Source organism: Cyanistes caeruleus, chromosome 11 (genome assembly GCF_971803275.1).
Source record: "Cyanistes caeruleus chromosome 11, bCyaCae1.hap1.1, whole genome shotgun sequence".
Taxonomy (NCBI): domain Eukaryota; kingdom Metazoa; phylum Chordata; class Aves; order Passeriformes; family Paridae; genus Cyanistes; species Cyanistes caeruleus.
This window is the reverse complement of record NC_141711.1, coordinates 5,991,282-6,011,413: the sequence shown is the minus strand read 5'-3', so window position 1 is coordinate 6,011,413 and position 20,132 is coordinate 5,991,282. Positions and strand designations below refer to the sequence as shown.

The following is a 20,132-nucleotide window of genomic DNA, read 5'->3' as shown; positions in this document are numbered from 1 at the left end:
GGCTGAGGCTTTCTGCTTGCTGGTACTTCCAAGTCTGATGGGTAAGCCACACTCCCCTCTGGAGCTCCCCTCTTTCCCCCAGGGAACCCCTGCACCCCCTGAGCAGCCCTGGGAGAAGAGACTCAAGTGAACAGAGGCTTCCCAGAGCTTTTGCTGTATGTCTGCTCTCAAGTACAGCAGGGGTGTCCTGGGATGTGTTAATCCCCTGTATCAGGGACTGATTTGGCTCCCTGGAAATGCTTTGGCTGTTTGCACTGCCAGTAGAATTTCCACAAACAAAGGGACCTGCTGGCACCCCCTGGAAGGGCCAAGGAAAGGGGATCAAGAAAACAATACATACTGACTGCAGAAACTCACTCATGGCCCCAGCAGCAGCTTTCTTTGTGACTGGGGACCCTCAAGGTCCAGCCTTTGTTCAGAAAACCTTAACTTTTATGTACAAATTAAATCAGGTGACTGAGATACCCCGTAAGCTCTTGCTGGCTGTACAGCAGCAATGTTTAGGTTCTGTTCATAGACCAAATGTCTGGGGATGCTGCTGGCTCTGCCTGGATCCTGGGTGTTTACTCATTAGTTCTTTGTGTGCTCTTCTCTGCAAGGTACTGTTATCAGGGTTTGGAAAGAGGCTGCACACCAGTGACTGCACTCGGCCTCCTCTGTTCTGTGCCTCATTAGTTGTAGCTCTTGGCATGTTGATAAAATGTTATCTCCCAGATAAGCTGAACACACTGCCTGGTTGTCTTGACTTGTGCAGTAACACTTGGCCTCTGCCTCTGTGGGAAATAGTGGAGAGGGTACATGATTAAATTACCTCCTTGGGGGTATTGTCCCTGCCCCACCGCCACAAGCACTGGTGTCTGAGAGGGGATTTGAGCACCTGTGAGGTGTCCAGGTGTCCCCTTCCCTGCTGGGGAGCAAATGTACAGTGTCCTGGGCTGGCAGCTGAGCAAGGGGCAGCAGCAACCCAGACAGCTGTGCTGGACTGGGAAAGCAAACACCAGCTGGGAGGGTCATGCTGCAATGGGCACAAAACAAAGGACCCCTCTATACCTGGTATTATGACTTGGGGGAATTTAGTGATCTTGGGGCCACCCAACCACTCTGCCTTTCTGCAATCCTTTGCCACTACATTTGGGCTTATTCAATATCCAAGGACTGGGAGCACCTGGGGTTTTGATGCACATCATGAGGGAAGCTGAGGCTTACCAAGGTTTGAAACAATATTCTTGGTATATGTGTGCCAGTAAAGCAGCACAAATCATTGCCTGTGAGGCCTCCATGTGCTTTCTCTGCTGTGCCTGCACTGGTTTCCCAGGGCAAACACAAAACATGTGGAACCTTTACTGCAAGCCTCTCAGTAATGCATGGCTGTCAGCATTAATACAGCAGAAGGAGCTGCACAACCATCTGCAGCACTGACAGGAGCCAGGCTTGATCCATGAGAGCACTGCATGTTCTCAGCAAGGATCAGAAAACCAGCTTACCAAGGAGTAAAACAAAAGAGCTCATCATTTAGTACTCTCATCTTTCCACTGCTTCCCAGGATATGTATCTGGACCTTGTAAGGTTCTAGTTTTTATTTCTTTCAGCTGTCTAGAGGATGAAATGTCTGAGATCCCCACTCAAGGAGATAAATGTGGCTAATTCACAGGTAATGCCACTGCAAAGGGCCCAACCCACTCTCAGGCCTCTGAGCAATCCCTGTTTGGTGATCTCTGCAGATGGCTGAAGTGGCTCATCCCCTCCCTAGCAGAAGTGTTTTATGTTCTCCATAGGGGAAAAAAAAAGGAGAATAACTGCATAAATTACCACTGGAAGCAATCTCTTCCCTGACAGTCTTCCCTGTCTGCTCAGCTCCTAAAGGACTAGTATATACTGACTCTAATCAGGCTTGGCTGCTCGTGTTGGGAATTTCAACAAGAAGGAGAGGAGATACTCTGCCTTGCAACCAGAAGAAAGCTTCTGCAGCAGAGATTGCTCCCAGGAGCCTCTGGCCCTTTCCCTTCATTGATCAGAGGAAGAAGACACCCCAAGGCACTACCCACTCACTTTGGCCTTTGCTTTCAGCTGCAGCAAGAGCCCAACTCCCACTGAGTGTCCAGTTTGTATTTTAACAAGGCTGTTTTTCAGCTGGGAGGTGCCTGGGTATTGTGCTGCTTCTCCCATTGCCCAGGCTGGGCTGAGCATGACCATCTTCATGTAACATCAGCCAGTGTAACCACAGAGCTCCACTCTATTCTCAGTGCAGGGAAGGAGAATCATGAGAGTTCTCTTTACAGGTTTCCTGTCCTAATCCAGAGAGAAATCTCTCTCATTGTTCACCAAAGTTACTGAATTGCAGGGGTTTGTACTTTCCTTTAAAGAACTTGCAAGCCCTGCAGAGGCAGTGCCTGTGTTCTGTGTTTTAGCACCTGCAAAAACCACTCAGATCAGCAACTTGCCAGAGCTACAGAATACATAAACCTGGTATTTCTGCATCTGTTTAGTATGGGCTGTTAGTGGGAACCAGCTGAGTAGGTTCATGTCGCTTTTGCAGGAGAAAGCAAATGACACAAAATCCGTCTCCTTGTATTTTTAAAAGGAGGCCAAGAGCAGCCACTTCTCTCTGCCATAAAACATTCAACAGTGCCCAACTCATTACTTGGCACATTTTTTGTGTAACTCTCTAGAAGCAATGAGTGCACCTGGGAAAAACTGCAGCCTACCAGCCATGAGATGCTCGTTTGGATTGACCCGTCCCCTCCCACAGCTTCAACTGCAGTGGGAGCGAGCAGCCCCTTCAGACTGGGTGGGATTTAGAACTGCTTTCCTTGCTATCATCTGGTACTTCCCATCCCTCCCACAAGCCTTGAAGATCTGGGAGCTGTCTGGGGAGATGGGATGAAGCAGAAAAGAATAAAACACCAATATTGAGTTGTTAAATGTTGTCTGAACGGCTGGATCATGGCTCGAAAATGAAATGCCACTCGCAACCTCACTTGGAGTGAGAATATGATATTAAATTGTGAGAATACTGTATTAAATTGTCTCCTTTTTCTACTTGGGCACCACCTGCTGGCATGTAATTAAATTAGCATCATCAGCCAGATATTAAACTCTGCAGTCCCCGAGAGTATGCCAGGTTTTTTCCAGATTATTAAGCAAGCCAGAGAGGAGAATTTTTTAATCACCTTATGCACACCCTGTGCCAGCACTTAGTTACTGTAAATTTAACTCCTTGTTCATGCCTTCTTTTCAAGTTTATGGTGGAGAGTTCTTAAGGTGAATGTCTGTGTGCACTACTTGCTCTTGGCAAGCAGGAAAAGCCAGGGATATGCATGGCACAGGCACAGTGCTCATCTCAGCTCTCAGTGCTTCTCATCCCACCTGCAGAATATCCCTGGACCTCCTAAACAGGACCAACATGGGATTGGAAGGACAATCATTGAATGGTTTGGGCTGGAAGGACCTTAAAGCCCATCCTGTCCCACCCCCTGCCATGACAGGGACACCTTCCACCATCCCAGGCTGCTCCAAGCCCCATCCAATCTGGCCTTGGGCACTTCCAGGGCTCCAGGGGCAGCCAGAGCTTCTCTGGGCACCTGTGCCAGGGCCTGACATTCCTGAGGACCAAGGCTGTGTAACTTGATATAACCCAAACATATACAACCTCAGTCATGGGACTGAGAAATGCCAGCACACCTTCCTCAGGCATCCCAGAGAGAGCCACAGCGTGAGAACAGCCCAGGGAGCAGATCCCAGCAGGGGAGGTCTGCAAGAGGAATACCAGGAGAGAGTGACCATTCCTAGGAGCTGCAAATAGGTTTCTGGGAGTTTTGACTTCATGTCTGACACAGATTCCTCTTTCTCTGCAATGTTTCACGCAGGAACAGGAATAATCCTCAAGCTCAGCAGTGTAAGCCCATTCAAGCTAGCCTGGCAGCATGGAGCTTATCTGCAGTCTTTAGCAATGGTTTGCATCATCATTCCTCTGCCCTTGGCAAAACATTCCCTGCAGCCAGGGCTGGCTTTGCACAGGTACAAGTGGCTTCCTACCAGCTTCTTCCAGCTGCAAAATGGTGAGTGTGCAGGCGGGGCAAAGGAGAACAGAGTGAAGACAGGGACATATTCTCAACATGGGGATCAGCAAGTCTTCCTCTTCAGGAAGTCATGCATGCCATCCCTTGAAAGAAGGAATAGACAAGTTTTTTGGCTGGTACTCTTCCCAGGAGTGCAAAAAAAGGGAAAGGACAGCCAACAGAGCCAACTTCTTTTCCCTGAGCACCCAAAGTCCTGTTGTGGTGGGGGAAGAGATGACACGTAGTACCCAGTGATCATCCTAAGATGCTTCCTACTCAGATTTTGGCTGAGAGCTTTACAGCTGGTTCCCAACATACTGTTCTGTTTCTCCACATTGAGGGGAAAAAGGATAACCAGGACTTGGATCCGGAAGGCTGAGGGGAAATGAGAAGTGACATCCAAATTCCTCATTGCTTGCAAGATGTGTATACACCACAGGAGGAAACAAGCCAAGAAGAAATCAAATTAAAAACTGTGCTTGTGAGAAATTATGCTGAGAGTGAAAGGGCTCCAAACTCTCATTTTTGCTACAATCTGCTGTTGAGGGCTTGTGGTCTCACAGGACCCCTGGAGCTGGGGGAGAGCAGCGTGAGGTGGCTCTGCAAAGGGGTAGGGAAAGCCCTGTGAGACATATGGGAGCATTTATACATTATCTGCCTTTAGCTGGCTGCAGAAAATTGTGATTTTTATAAACAGTGGGGGCTTTTGGGAACCTCAGCCTTGCTGCAGGGCAGATATTTGTCCATTTTCTTGGCTATGAGCTCAGGGAGACACGAACAGCCCACTGAAGCCAATATGTGTGTGAAGCTCCCCTGGACCCAAGGGACAGGTTCCCAATGGGATGAGGCAATCTCAAAACCTTATCCAGCTGTAAAATCCAGCTTGCCTGAGCAGCCAACTCCCATTTCCTCTGCATGGGATGCACATACAGAGCACAAAAACAATAATGCTGAGAGAAGGGTGCATGGCCAAGCATAGCCCTTCTGTGTGCCAGCCCCATCTGGGAGACCCCTGGATGAAATGCAGCCCTTACCCCCAGGAGAAGCCCCTGGGAGAACAAGAGTGGGTGGAAAAGCAGCTTTTGGGACCTGAGTTGCTGGTGTTGGATGTTACTAGGGTAGCCATGGAGAGAAAGGCCATCCTGGACCTGACCTGAACTTTTACCCTGATACCCTGGCCAGCTCACTAAGGACACAGGGCTCTCAGCAGGGCTTACAGTGCTTTATTCATTAGCTCATTTACTCATTAACTCATTGATAAAGAGCTTGAACAAAAGCCCTGCTTTCAGATAGCATCATGGTGCTCATAAGCCTCTGCAGAGGAGAGGCCCATGGCAGTCAGTCTCCCAAACACAGAATTGTCACTTGGGGGCTGCCCAGGGATGTGACCTGCTCCCCAAGAAAAGCTCCTCCCCCTACCAGGGGCTGGGAGATGAAGTCTAGTGAGAAATGATGAGAAAGGAGGGTAACAGGAGACAGCAGAGCCACTTGTGCTTCCCTCTGCTGAAATATCTGTTGGCATAGGGATCATTACAGGGCCACAAACCTGGGTAAGGAAACATGCAGGTGAACATTCCCAGTTTAAAGATGGCAAAAGGAGGCATCTACCACCACTTTACAGCCCTTCTGTGTTACCTTTTTCAGCAGCATCTTTCTCAGGAGCCTTCTGAGAAGGCAGAGAACATGGTCCAAAGCCTTTAGATAAGACCCAGTTTTAATTGAATTTCTTTTAGTAAAGAATAAAATTCACTCAGAAGGTAACTTTGCAAAAAATTATTATTCCCTGAAGAATTCGTTGTGAGAAATAGAAAGCTTAAGGCAATCAAAGTTTTCCTTTATGACAAACTTAATGCTTCCTCCTTTACCAGACAAGGGAGAAATCCAGACATTTAAAGCAACTTCTGAGAAGGACTCTGCAACATGCAGGATGTGTGGAGCTGCATGTGGGATCCATGCAGGGAACAGAGGAATGACCTGAAGCTGATGACAGGATTTTCTGACAGTTGTGCATCTCTGCTTTTACTTGGCAGCCCGAAGAAATGCATATCTCCATGTCCTCCCTGCAGTAACAATAATCCTCCAGCTCTGAGAAAGACACAACCCTCCTCCCAAAACGCTGCTGCTCCAGAAATTGTATTTAGGATGAAAACTGCACTCCCATCTGGAGGAACTTGGCCTTTGCCTGGTCACTGTTATTTCCTGTGTTCTGAAGGAGATGGTTAAAGAGTGCAGTACTGAGATGCTGTACTTGGTAGAGCTGAAATTTCTCTGCTTCATTTGCCCAAGGGGGAGTGATGCAGCTCCTGTGGCACCTGGCAGCAGCCCTTGGAGGGGAACAAACCCTCTGCCACCTGCAAGCCTCCTTGCTTTGTCCATAATGACTGGCACAGGCAGGAGTTGGACATGCCTCCAAGGGCATTGGGGTTATAGCGGTTATAGCAAGTTAGACAGCACATGACAGAAAAATAACCAGCCAACAGTGAAAAGGATTTTAAACATGGTTTGTGAGCAATAAGACTTTCCCATATAGGCTCAGTCTGAAAACTTCTCCTCATACAAATTTCAGTGATGGTTTTACCCTACTGAAAATACAGTCAGAGGCTCTCTTTTATATGTTTTTTAAAGTCTGTGCAATCAAAAACCTCCAGGAACTGTAGACATTGTCTAGAAACATCTGCTTCTCCTTTCCTGCTGTATTTTTCCTCAATGTGAAATGAAAGCAATCCAGCTCTTGCTATGGAGGGGAGGCAGGGTTGCCCTGTGCTGACAGGCAGGGATATGGGCTGGGACTGTCTCCACTGGGAGGGTTTGGTGGCACCTGCACAAAGCAGCAGTGCTGGGTTTCCCAAAGCCAGGCTCTGCTTCCCTGCTGCCATCTGTGAGATTTGGTCCAGCGTGCTCAGGCAGACCAGCGTGGCTGCAGTTGCTTCTCCGGTCACTTGCTGTTCCCAGCCATGGAGCTCAGCTCCTCAGCCTCTCCTGAAGGTCTGGGTGGGGAATTCCTTCTGGATGGCTGATGCTGGAGGACACATTTGCCTGCTGCTTCTCAAAGCTCAGTCTCAGGGAGCTTTTCCTTTGGTTCAGCCCTATCTATGATGGAAAGGAGAGCTTGAAAGATAGCAATGTGGCCTTAGAGAGCCCAAGGGGCTGCCCACATCATCCCCCATGCCCCTAGCAAGGGAAGAACATGCTGGCTAGCCCACAGCCATCACATAGATCACTTTGAGTTTACTGTTTCCAAGCAAGCTGGAGAGAACAGCTGTGGATTTGTCATTTAAGAGCATTTTAATGGGAGGAAGCTCATTTTTCAGTGCAAAAGCAGAAGCTCAAGGAAATATTACAAACTGTGAGCATTACTTTCTGCTTCCTTCACAGCAGGTCTGAGCCATCTCATCTGGTGCATTATGAAAAAATTATTTTAGATTTTCTAAAAAAAAAACAACCCAACAACAAAACCACCAACCCAGGAATTATAGTGCAGCTACCTTGCTGCTTCTCCCAGGAGGTAATTGCTTAATAGGAATATCTCACTGCATCAAAGAAAAATAGAATAACTAGGCCCCTTAGGTCTTCTCCCCAGCTGTTACCTACGAGTACCCACAGCTGCTGCCAGTAATTTCTAGCACCCTGGCTCCTTATATGCCACAGTACAAGAATATCATCACCATAAGCAGCCTCATTGTGTAAGAAAATAGTGTATACTAAGGTGGAGTTGATTCCACAGTGACAGCCAGAGTTGCATGTTCTGTGTTCCAGAAGAATCAGAGCTGATCCAACCTCAGTGGCAGCCAGGGCTGGCACCCAGCTGGAGGTGATGGGTTCCTTCTGTACAGGTAACTTTCTGTTGAAAACCCAGCAAGCACAGCCAGCAGGGATCAAACACACAAGAGGAGAGCTCAGGGTTCCTCAGGTGTTATTTTTTCACCTCAAACCCTGGGCTGAGCAGTAGGTGAAGTGGAAGGAATAAGCATCCAGACCAAAAGCACATCTTCAAGGGGAAGCACATTTAAGCAGAGGATAAATTGGAACATTTTATGTAATTCTGGAAAACCTGTTCAGAGGCAGTGCTAGGGCAGGTGAGGGGGGCTCTCACTGTGGCCCTGTGTTCCCACAGTTGACCAGGGCAAAGTTGGTTTTTCACAGCATCAGTGAGCTTTCCCCAGCACTGAGTGTAACTCCTGAGCTGAGGAGTACTGGAAAAGGCAGAGATAGCCACAGTGTCACTCCTTTGCTTCCTCAGCCCTTTTGCCTTTCTGATGTCCAGCCCCAGCTTTCAGTGATTCTGATTTTTGCAATGGCATCCTAATTTCTTCTCCCCTCCAGCTCTTCTCAGGACTGCTTCAAATAGCTCTTAATCAGGTCTCTATCTGCTGCAGCTGCTGCCTGCAGACTCCCCGTGTCTCCAAGGGACTCACTTTTGCCCTGCTGTATCGGGCAGGGTGGGCACTGAAAGCAGAACAGAGCTCCTAGTCCATCCCCTGGTGAGCTCCTGGGCTCTGTGCTGAGCTTTTCCTCACACTGGAGGTGGGAGCTGGAGACTCCTTACCCTGGATGTCTGGTGACTGGGAGGCAGCATTGATGTGCAACATCTGCAGTGTAAAAACTATTTGGGGAAATGAAATGGCAGGAGGTGGAAAGCTCAGTGTAAAATTCTGTGCTCAGCTTGTGGTTGAAAATCAGTGTGTTCTCTATTAACCCACCTGATTTCTTCCCTCCCAATTACCGTGACAGGTCCATCAAAGCAGTGCAGCTGAGCAGATTTCTGTGTGGAAATATGAGGAGCGAGGATTTGGCATTCAAAACGGGAACAGTTGATGCAGCAAGCAAGAAGTTCGGGAAAAAGAGACTTAGAAGTTAAACAGGAAGACTTTAGGATATTCAACCTCCTCAAGCCACATACACCCAGAAACACAAGGGGAATAATTTTTAACGTTAAAAAACTAGAATGATGTAAAGCAAACTGCAGTGCAGCGTGAGCTGCATCTAGTGGCCAAGGCGAATAGTGCTTGGCTTTTTTTGGAAGAACAGTCCAGCCTGGTAGGAAAAGAAACAGCCAGGTCCAGGAGTGGAACTAATGCTTCTCTCCTTGCTGCTCACAGTGGGACCCAACAGCAATCATCCTGCCTGAGGAAAAGCAGCAGCTCACGCTGAACTCATCTCAGCGTTTTAAACTACACCTGTTGTGGAGGTGCCACAGGTGCCTCATGACCCAGGTTTGTGGCAGAGCCTGGAGGGATCCCTGTGGGATCAGCTGCAATGACACCAGGCTGCTGCTGCACCACTCCAAACAGGGCAGTGTGGGCAGGAGGTTGGAGCAGAGAGGCAGGAAATGCAGAGCAGGCAGTTCCACGCGTTAGTGAAGAGCTGCCAGCATAGGCTAAGCCAGTCCCTGCAGCTTCATATTCTGCTCAGGGCTGTGAAATCCCTGGCTGCATTATTAGGATCCTCTGCATTTCCTCCTCTGGTATTTGACAGTATACTGATAACTCAATTTGAAAGCCAAGGTGTTTCTTTGGCACAGGACTTTAAATGGAAGGCAGAGTACATCAACCCATGGCACGATTCATTACCCTCAACTCAGAATGTATAACATGTCAGGGATAAAGCCGTGAAGTTTTGATTTATACAGGCTAATCAAGCAGAAAGCTATTAACCGAGGGGCAATGGATTATTAAATAAAATGACAAGAGAAACACTGTCAAAACACCTAGTTCTGACTCTTGGAACATATTATTGCTCTTCTTATCTGTCCAAAGTCTTAGCTATGAAAGTTAAGGCGATCTCTCCAGCTCAGATACAATTTTAAACACATTGAAGACTGGATCCAGCATCTATTTAAGCATTTAGAGCATGGAAAGTAATTTGAAACTCTGAATAATATCGCTGAAGGGCTTTCTCAGAGTACTCAGTGAGTTCAAAGACCAAACCTGGACACTACCTGCTGCAAAACTTTCAGTAAATTGCCCTTCACTGACAGCAGGACGTTTTGGGGGGCACAGCCTGGAGGGATGTGACACAGCACATGACAGAGTACAAGAACAATTTCTATGGTCTTAAATATAATACTCCTACCTGTGCAGGCTGAGAGATTGGTTAATGTCCTATAGCATTTCTCAAATAAGACAAATTTGACCATAAACCAGAAAAACTCCCACCATCCTGCACTAGATATTCAGCCTATTTTCTCATAGGGCCCTCCCCAGCTTTTCCTTCCCTTCCAGCTGGGTCAGACTGTTCTTCTAGCTCTAACTCATTGCCTGGTAACCAGCGGACTTCAGGGATTCTTTCTTCTTTCCTATCCCCTCTGAAAAAGGAGAAAGACACAACCCTTCCTCTGTAAAACTATTCCATGTGCCTTTTGAAGGGATTGTCACTCCCAGCCACGTCGGTGATTGACTGATTCCCAGGTGTCTGGAATCTGCTGAGGAAGGGAGGGATCACTGACCCATCAAAGGCAAAGCTGAGCACTGTGACCTAAAGAAGGTTTACCAAGTTGGGCTACAGCAGCTTCTGCTCCAGACCAAAAGGTTTCTCAGTTGAGGAGTGCTGCTGTATGGTGCTCTTGGAGCACAGCAATAGGATGGACTGGAAAGAAATAGTTGAATTTTTGCTTTAATTTTGGTCTCAAAGATCAAGTACAGCAAAGCTCTGTTTCTTGCAGTGATAAGCCTTCAGGATGAAGGAGCTGGTGCATTGATTTTTCTTCTTGCTTAGTAAGTTGAACTTAAGCCTTTCCTGAGTATTTTCCTTAGTTGAGAGTGTTCTAATGTTCTAATCCACTGCTACCAACTAAGCCCAAAATTTAAGTTCTGGCTTATGTTTATTGTTCATGTAAGACAACCTTGTTTCCTAATTCTCATGGATGCCTAAACACAAACACAAATACTGATCCTAGTGATTTTGGAGTTACCCTGAATATTGGCTATCTCAGACTTTCTGCAAGGTGTTCAAGACTCTGGAAAAACCTGTCTAGAACTTCTTCCTATGGCCATGGAAGCAGCTTCCCCTTAGTACAGAGAATGCATTCTTGCCCCCTTTGTTTCAAGAGGGGTTCTGCTGTCACAGGTGGATTTTGTATTCCCCTTTGTATCAATTTTCTTCATCAACCAGCCTGAGATCTCTTGGTTATAAGCTCTGAAATAATCTCCTGGCATGCCTAACCTGAGTAGCTGTGTGGCTTCTGGGGATCTTGGGAACCACAGAAGCAGGGGGGAGTTTGTGTCTGTAATTAATAAGGGCACTAACAAGTGGCAGGAGAGAGAAGGAACATGATGAAGTCTACTGATATCACTCCCATCCTGATGGAAACAGTCTGTGAATGGTCACTCATCTTCTGCTTGGTGCATATCTGTGGCAAGGGAGAATGTTGGTTGCAAATATCTCAAATAAGGTTTTCTCTTAAATCAATAAAATGAGTTTCCCATGAGAAGGATTCCTTGGCTGCTGCCACACAGTTTGCATTGAGAGAGAAAGGAGCCATCAGGTTTAGATGTCAACCATGTCATTTTAATGTTAGAGGGAAGGACTTGGCTCCATGTCAGTCCTGATCACATTTCTGGCAGGACCAGAGCGAGATGGGCCATTGATTGTGTCCCTCTTTGCTGGGGAAAGTCTCTTCAGTGTTGGCTGATGGGAGAGTTTTGCTGCTCTCTGACACTGTGGTCTTGGGCTGGCAATTGGCAGGCTCAGCCTGTGGGGAGACACAGAGTTCTGCCCCATTTCCTGCCTAGCTGTCTGTCCTGCCTCCAGTGCAGGGGATTTCTGCTGGGAACAATCTCCATCCTGTCCCTGGCTGCAGAGGGCTCTGCAATCCAGCAACCTTTGCTCTACCCCTACATCTCCATAGCAGGAACTGTGTACCTTTCATCCTGGAGTAACAAAGTTCACTTTGGCCCAAATAGCTGAGCAGTTTTAATTTTCACATGGCTTTATCAGAGAAGGATGATTAGAGGTGCTGGGGATTACAGCTGGGATGTCTGAGCTGCAGGATAGCTTTGGGATTTCTTCACAGTCCACTGGAGAGCATATTTTAAGTGTGCTAAAAATGAAAGGCTAGTCTTCTAAAAAAGGTTCAAGAACATTTATACCTTCAGCCTGAGGATGTCAAGACAACATTGTGAAACTGTGTCAATAATTTGAAGAAATAAGGTGCCATTATGGCTGCAATACCAAAAGCAATGTAATGGCTCTTCTTTGCAATCAGCAAGTTAAAGGCTTTCTCTGAACTGCAGTGTTTCAGTGGAAAATGTGTATAATGAGCCTGGCATGGTGCAGTCTGTCACAGCTCATTCAGTGTCTGCAATAAAGCAGAGCTGCCTCAGCAGTCCCCAATGCAGTATTTTTCTGGTTGAAAATACTGTTACAGCACATTGAAACTGTAAGTGGGGGAATGAGAGGATTGTAAAGCATATTTCAGCACAGGAGTTTTCATAGGTCAAAGGGGGAACTTCTTGAAATTGTTTTGGAAAGTGTAATAAAAGTCAAAAGCTGGAAAAGGCTTTTCTTTAAAAGAAACAACATTCATGGTTTCGTGGCTTCCACTGTTTTCCAGTATCCCTGCAGCAACCTGGCCAGAACAGAGTTCTCTTCCCCTTCAGGCAGTTTTGCAGAGTTTGCAATTCACTTGAGAGCTCTCTGGCCTCTCTTTTTTAGGGTGGGCACAGCAGGCAGAGACTGTAGCTTAATTAGGCTGATATTGCTGAAGCCACCTGCCCCTTGCTGAAGGAGACAGGGCAGACAACCAGTGGGGCTGGGGCTCCAGGGAAGCTTTTGATGTGGGAAACCTATCTTAGAGAAAAGATACCTCTTCTGGAATCCTGGAGAGGTTCTAAATATGCCCCATCAGGAAATGTGAAGTGTCCTCAAGTGTGGCTGGTCCAGCAGAGCTCTCATGAGCCTCTCCCAGGAGAACTAAAGATGCTCCTAAGGCAGTAAGAGATGCCCTGTGTGGCACTGAGGCTCCACACTTCATCTGTGCCAGTTTTGCTGAATAACCCAGATTGCTACAAGAGCATTAATGTGGTTTTCAATTTTACTGGACCTTTGGGAGAAAAGTATGGAAACCAACCGCATCACTTAGGCTTCTTGTGAGAGCTATTACTAAATCAGCTCACGGGGTTTTTTTACCCAGGATTGTGTGTCTAGTTGGCTTTTCTATTACAATTCAAGAGGAAAAGCAAGATGGCATTGTGTGGCCTTCAGTCTCTTTTCTATTTGTACACGTGTCTCGGGAGATGAATTATTTATGATAATGTAATTATAGAAGTGAACAAACAAGTGTATTGTGCAGTTTTCCCCCCAAAGAAGCTGCAGTCTGTGACCGGGACACTAGATGGTAGTGTCAGCCCAGAAACATTTCAGTGATGTCTGACAATGCAGTGACACTAAATCATGGTTGTTTCAGGGGCGTTTGTTCCTTGAGACACGAAATTTGAGGTGAATAACGTTATTCAAACCCAAACTTCTTGCAATTAGGTTCGAAAGCTGTAAACCATTTCCAAGTGTTTTCCAGAAAAGGAAATCTCGAGTCTGATAATTTTGCAGTTAACCATTACTGATCTACCTGAAAACCAGTGAAATCTCTATTTCTGGTGGTGTGAACACAAATTCTGATCAAAAAATAAACCCAGACCCTTGATATCTCAATCACTGACATCGATGATGTTAAGAAGATTTACAGCCATGTTCCTTGCTTTGTTCAGTGATGTTTTAGTGTGAGGTTAACAAAAACTGCATGTGAGGTGTGGAAATCACCATTTTTAATTATTAGATATTGTAGATTGACTGAGAAATGAATTCAATTCTGGGAATAGAATGCAAGGATAAAACAGACATACATTACTCCTAATGTGAACATTTCAGTTTCAACAAATAGCAAACCAGTATTGATTTCTATACATAAACTATGAACAAAAAAGAATTACAAAACTTCTCAGCAGCCTGAAAAGTCAATATCAACCAAACTAGAATGGCATTTAGGAGAGGGATATTCTGCTGATGAAAATAAATAGCAATAGAATAGCTTCTCACTTGTAATTTTTATCTAATATCGTATCAAGTTTGTAATCCTTTGCAAGTGCCATCCAGTGCAGCACTGGTGATTGCAGAAATGTGCAGAATTAATAAAGAAGGTGCCTGGATGTGGAATAGCACCAGCCTTCCTGAAAGGTTTTAGTTTGATGGATGATATTCCACTGATGAAAGTATAAAATCTATTAATTCACAAAGTGAGTCTTATTCTTGAGTTCCAGCAGAAGAAGCCCTTTCCTGGAGGCCCCAGTTTCATACCATGAATTTATCTTTATCCCAACATGCATCTTCAGCTGTGAAACTGTGTGGTTGTGTCACAGCACTTCTAACAGGAATGGCTGTGGAGCTGCAAACATGTGGATTAGAATAAAATCTTGTTTAATACTTTGCTTTAAACAACCCTTAAACACCTGAAGGAGAGGAAGGGAGTAGTGGGTGTGAATTGCCTGGCTACACATAAAAGGAACTCCAGCAGGAAGGGGACTATGGATAGGGATGCCTGGCGTGCTGTGAAATAAATGGGCATGGCAAAAAGACAAAATGTACAAATATTCCCCAGAATATATGGGATTAGTTTTTCTGGAGATCCTTTCTATTTTGTTGTCCTGCTCCTCGAATGTTACTGTCCCAGCATATGACAAGAATTCATAACTTTTAAGGAAAGTGGAAGGAGAAAGGGTTTCTCACTAACACAGGCCAAGCATCATTTTGCATTGAACAATCTTTCCTGTGTTTTGGTTTCTCCCCTGGTTTAGAGCAGGGGATGGAACAGGTGGATGGGAGAGCCCATAGGGATGGACATTGGCAGAGCACACCATGTGTGATCCATCCATAAAAACACAACTTCCTGCTACCATCCCAGTGCCACTGCATCCCTGTGGAGCAGGTGTTACATCTCTGAACGCACCTGCTCAACTCTTCTAATGATTTGGCTGAAACTGGCAGCTGTGAACCCTCTTCCCTTGACAGATCCTGTGTCTCTCTCAGGTTCAGCAGGAAGTGAGACCCAGCAGGATGTTTCTTGCCTTCTTGGAGAGCTCTTCAAAGTGCTGGACTCTCTTTTTTTTAAAAGGAATTTTGAGCAATCTGTATCTTCTTCAGTAACCTATTCTACTGACCTGAGAAATTCCTACTAGGCAAGTGGCACTGTAATTTTTAGGCTCAAAAGCAGTTTGTTGTATTGGTTCTGCATGGATGTGGGCTCTTGCTAAGGATGGGAGGATGTTTCTTTTAGTCAGAGGAGGGTATTTCAAGTTCAACACAGAGTCTATCAGCCTGGAGCTCAAATTTTTATCTGTTTGTGCCCAATTGTAAGCAAGAGCAGCTCTATCCCTTCCGTGAGAAATATTACTGTTTGACTGATATCAGTTTGAAGATAAATTAAATTGAGAAGCAGGTGCTGCATATGACCAGACAAACAAAAAGTTCAGGAAGACTTTCTGTATCTTCAGATCAAGATAAACTTAGATAAACTCTGGTTATTAAAAACACAAGCAACGTTTATCTTCCTCTTTTGACTTGCAAATTAACCTAAACTCACATAACCAAGTCTGATGGGAGTTTATTTTCAGCTGTAGATTTTCACCACAGATTTAAAAGACTAAACCCAGAATCATAATTGCATATTGTGGACTGCTTCTGCTGCAAAAGCTTCCAGAGCAAAGGCCTACTTTAGTGAAAGGGGCTCGTAAACTAAAAGAACAGTTAGAAATGCAGAATTGGATGTTGCTCATTCAAAAGCAGTAAGGATTTTGATTTGGATCCTTTCTCCTTCCTTTTGAAGTGCTATTTACCTACATCAGAGTTTAATAAGGTTAATGTGTTAGATGTTCCCCCAGTGTAAATTCTATCAGTGGGAAGAATACTGACTGAATAAAGTCCTCCAGCTCTATTCATTTGCTTTCAATGTGTCAAATTAATTTTGCCACATGGGTAATAATAGCTGTGCTTCTGTGTATTTCTGTAAACATCATACTATTTAGAAAGTGTTTATGATTTCTTTCAACAATGAACTTAAACTGTGCACAGTCCAATGCTGGTGAGTAATTTCAGAAGTGACTGAGGCATGTAATTGAGTTTGTCAGTGTAATTGTATTTTGGAATAGATAGTGGTGTGGTTTTTTCAGTCATTAGTGAGTCTCGTATTTAGTGTGCTGATTAATTCTATTAGAGGAGTTAATTAGACTGAGAAGGTGGGGGTGAGGATGGATACAAATCACTTTCAAGCACTGCATTTAACTCAGAGTTGATTATTCTGTGCACAGAGTGCCGCCTCTCCCTGTTCTGGACTCACGTGTGTGATTAGAGCTCATCAGCGCAGCCCCACGCCTGTGACAAGGACAGACAATGAGTACGGATACAGTTCTCTCTCCTTTCAAGTGTGAACTTCCAAATTAAGGCACTGCAGGATACAGGGATGACCAGGCTTAAAAATAATAAGTTCCTGTGCGTACTCTGGAATAATAAAAATAATAATTACAGTATCTGTATTTCTGGCACAGCCTCCCCATATTGTTTCCTGTAAAGAATAAAAGGCAATAAGGAATAAGCAGGCATCACTTAAAGGCACCCTCTGGCTTTGCAGAATTCAGAAGAGCTTGGCCTCCAGTCTTGACATGGGAGATTCAGAAAGGGGGAATGGAGAATTGAAACAGCCCCCTCCAAAGCCAAAATATGCAAAATAAATGTACACATAATAGATTTTTAAGCAGCAGTTGGTGTGTAATTTTTTAATTGCCTGGAATATTTCCAATCAGACAAACACAAGACAATGTCAGAAGAGCATTAAAACAGGCCTTGAGGCATCAACTGAGCTGCAAAAAAAGTCAAGGTCCTTTATAAACTAAATGTACACGTTGGAAGACAATGCAATTTTCTGGAAAACAGTCTCAGTCTGAATAGGCATGAAGGAATGATACTGTAAAACAAAGCAGTGGTGAGGACCACACAAAATCCAACATTTGGCACACTTGCAAGGAATTGTGATGCCGTGTCAGGGAACTGCTCCCAGGCTGCCTGGTCAGGCCATTACAGCGCTGTCAGTAAAAACACCTCTTATCTCCCAACTCCTTCCATGCCGATAAAGCAGCTGTGCTCAGGGCATATTTTATTAAGATTCAGAGTGGTAACATCTGGCAAGTTCACATGTCGTGTGCTGCTCCTTGCCCATGTACAAAGAGCCCCTGTTCCCACAGCTTTTTGTTTCCCTTAGATAATGTTTTTTTCTGCAGCAGAACCCGGCCCATGGTTTATCGGCTGGGAACGGCAACGCGCCTCACAACGGCACCGCAGGAAGGGACCATCGGGGACTTTCAGCAATGGGAAACTTCACATCGGAAGCCAGCTCTGATAATCCTGCTGAGAGGAGAAGAACTGGCAAGTTTCTCTCTGCAAAACAGGAGGAAAAGGGAAAGGGCCCTGGAAAGTCACAGGAAGGTGAATAAAAACTTCTTGTCACCAGCCTCCTTCCGCTGGTCCTGGGAAGGACCCCTCGGCTGCCTCTCACCAAAGGGTTGTGCTCCACGATGTCAGAGAAAACAAGCAAGGGGGGTCAGGGTTTTCTCTTTGAGAGCTCAGCTTGCTGGAGACACTGTGAGTCCTCTGGAACCAGTCAGAGGAGCCACTGTGTCAAAGCCACTCACCTGTAGCCATAAAGCAGTTTAGTTTGGGTTTGATGGTGGTGTATGGACAGCCTGACAGATGCAGCTGGGTGTGGACAAAGACCCACTCCCTGATCTTCAGGAGCTGCTGTTTCACATCTCTCCAGGGGCTTTGCTTTGGGTTTGGCATACAGTTAACAGGAAATGGAAAAGGAAGACTGAAGTTAGATAATCTTCCTCCCCACTGTTGAGCTCCTCTTTAGGAGCAGTCATCTCCATCCACCCCACTCCTGTCCCCAGCTCTTTAGAAGGGAATATGGAGCAGGATTTCATGAGGTCTTACAGGACATCGGCAGCAGTGACAGGAGTGATGGCAAAAAGGGATGTGCAGGAGTTCTGGGACAGTCAACATGTGCCCCAGCAGCTATGAGAGTCTGTGCTCCCTCCAGCCCTCTGCTCCCTGTCCCTACCCTGTCACTCATGTCCTTTGGTTTCTTTGTCCTTCTCTGAATAGCCTAAGCAGATTGAGAAACTCTTTTCTTTGAATTAAATGATACTAAAAGTGAATTATATCAAGTCCAGAGTGCCAAACACACAGCTCATTTTTCTTAAAGCAAACTGTATTATTTCTACAGTTTGTGTTAGAAGGAGAGCTGTAGCTTGCATGCCAAAGTTCAGCTGTTCAAATAAACCCCTTTGCTCCTTTCTTCATTGACATCTCCCAATAGGTGGATTGTTTAAGCCGTGGTGGCTGTTCTATATGTCACTCCAAGCACTTTCCATCCACTCCCTGGGAGCTGGAGATTGGATTTAGCTGATAAAAACTCTGAGCTGAGCAAACAGCTGGCAATGAACTAATTTTTTAAAATACTGCTCCTTGTCTGTCCAGAAACAATTACAGTTTATTTCTCCCTGATGGAGCTGAGCAGTGGATGTGAGGGTCACCCTTGATTTGGAGCCTCTCCCAGGAGTCAGTCATCTCTGCAAAACACTGCTGGGCCACATCATTGGGATGGAGGACTCATCCCACCCCATGGAACAGGGAGGAGCCCAGTTCTCCAAACCCATGAAAATCAAGAAACTCCTTTTCTACTGGAGTCTTTTCTTACAAAGGTCCATCAAAATAGCCCAAGAGGTCATGCTGAGCTTGTACCAGGATGGCCTTGATCTTGTGCTGGTCCATCCTGGTTGGAAGAGGAGGGAAAGCGGGTCTAGCACTAATGTTGCATCCACTCCTTCTCCTAGGAGGGACAACCCATGGCACGTTTCACTAACTCCAGCAACAGTCTTTGGAAGAGACCAGGTCTGTTAATGCTCTTTATTAAAAAGAAGAAGGACCAGAAAATCACCAAATCACCAGAATGACTGAAGCAAACCAGTGGCTGAAGAAACCGCATTTCCTGGTTCCAGCCACTCTATGGGAATGTCAGGGATTGCTCCTCTGGGACAATTTGGAAATGCAGAATTATTTGGGCAGCTTAGGGCCATTCTGTTGTAAACTTTTTCTTAGCTCTGCTTCCTGAGTCAACTAAGTCATTGCATTGGCCCACAAAATGAGTTGAGAACAGATGTGAGTAATTCCTGTGTCAGGGGGCTGGATTATAACCACAGCTACAGGCATAATTAAGATTTTCCTTCATTTCTCTTATGAGAGATGGAAATGGAAATATTAGATTAACTCAGCTGTGCTATAAGACTAACTGCAGAGAGTCTGAAAGATGTGCTCACGTGTAAAGGTCACTGCATTGCCACTGGATCGTTATTTTACTTACTTTTACTTACTTTACTAACCCAGTAGTTAAAATGCATGTTTTCTGTCTTTCCCAGGCCTTTCATCTTCAATTGTCCAGGCAGCCAATAAAGCAGAATAAATGAGAAGCATTCAAAAGTTGTACAGTTTAAGGCTTTCTATCATTATGCAAAATCTATATCATCATTAATCAATTTTTTTCTTAATGAACTTGGGGACTCGTGTTTCTGCTACTAAGTACTCAAAGGAGTTATTAAATTTATGGCTGTCTGGTTCCCCCATCTGTTTCCATAAAAATTTACTGCAATTATTATTTCAGCAGAATTTCTAAACCCTGCCAGACTTAGGAACAGGGAATGCTACTGTAAACATGAGGGGGAGCTAATGGCATATGAGTGGCAAAAAAAATCACTTAAAATCCAGATTAAACCGGCCTTGCCCATAGTTTGCATGAGGGTTAAGGCAGGAAAAGAAAGACTGACAAAATTAGGAGAGCTGGAAAAATTCCTGCCCATCCAGGTCCAGCTGTCCACTGCTGGCGAGGTATTAGGAAAATATTTAGTTCATTTAGTTTTTCTGAAGCAGGCAATTCCAGAAGCATGTGGGCAGAGGTTTGCAGCAAAGCTGCTGAGCACACAGAGGGGCCATGGGGCACTGGGGTGGCAGCAAGTACCAGTCCTGGGAGGAATTACTGGG

General features: G+C 45.5%; 2 long non-coding RNA genes across 2 annotated transcripts; one reads left to right on the top strand and one right to left on the bottom strand.

Moving 5' to 3' along the window:
• Positions 1-583: 583 nt before the first annotated feature.
• Positions 584-10,456, bottom strand: LOC111934987 (uncharacterized). Its single transcript, XR_015274789.1, has 4 exons — positions 10,131-10,456; positions 8,759-8,820; positions 8,605-8,661; positions 584-8,504 (listed from the first exon to the last, which is right to left on the bottom strand). It is a non-coding gene; the product is annotated as an uncharacterized LOC111934987 (long non-coding RNA).
• LOC147650958 (uncharacterized) lies at positions 7,722-15,340 on the top strand. Its single transcript, XR_015274788.1, has 2 exons — positions 7,722-7,891; positions 8,790-15,340. It is a non-coding gene; the product is annotated as an uncharacterized LOC147650958 (long non-coding RNA).
• Positions 15,341-20,132: the final 4,792 nt, after the last annotated feature.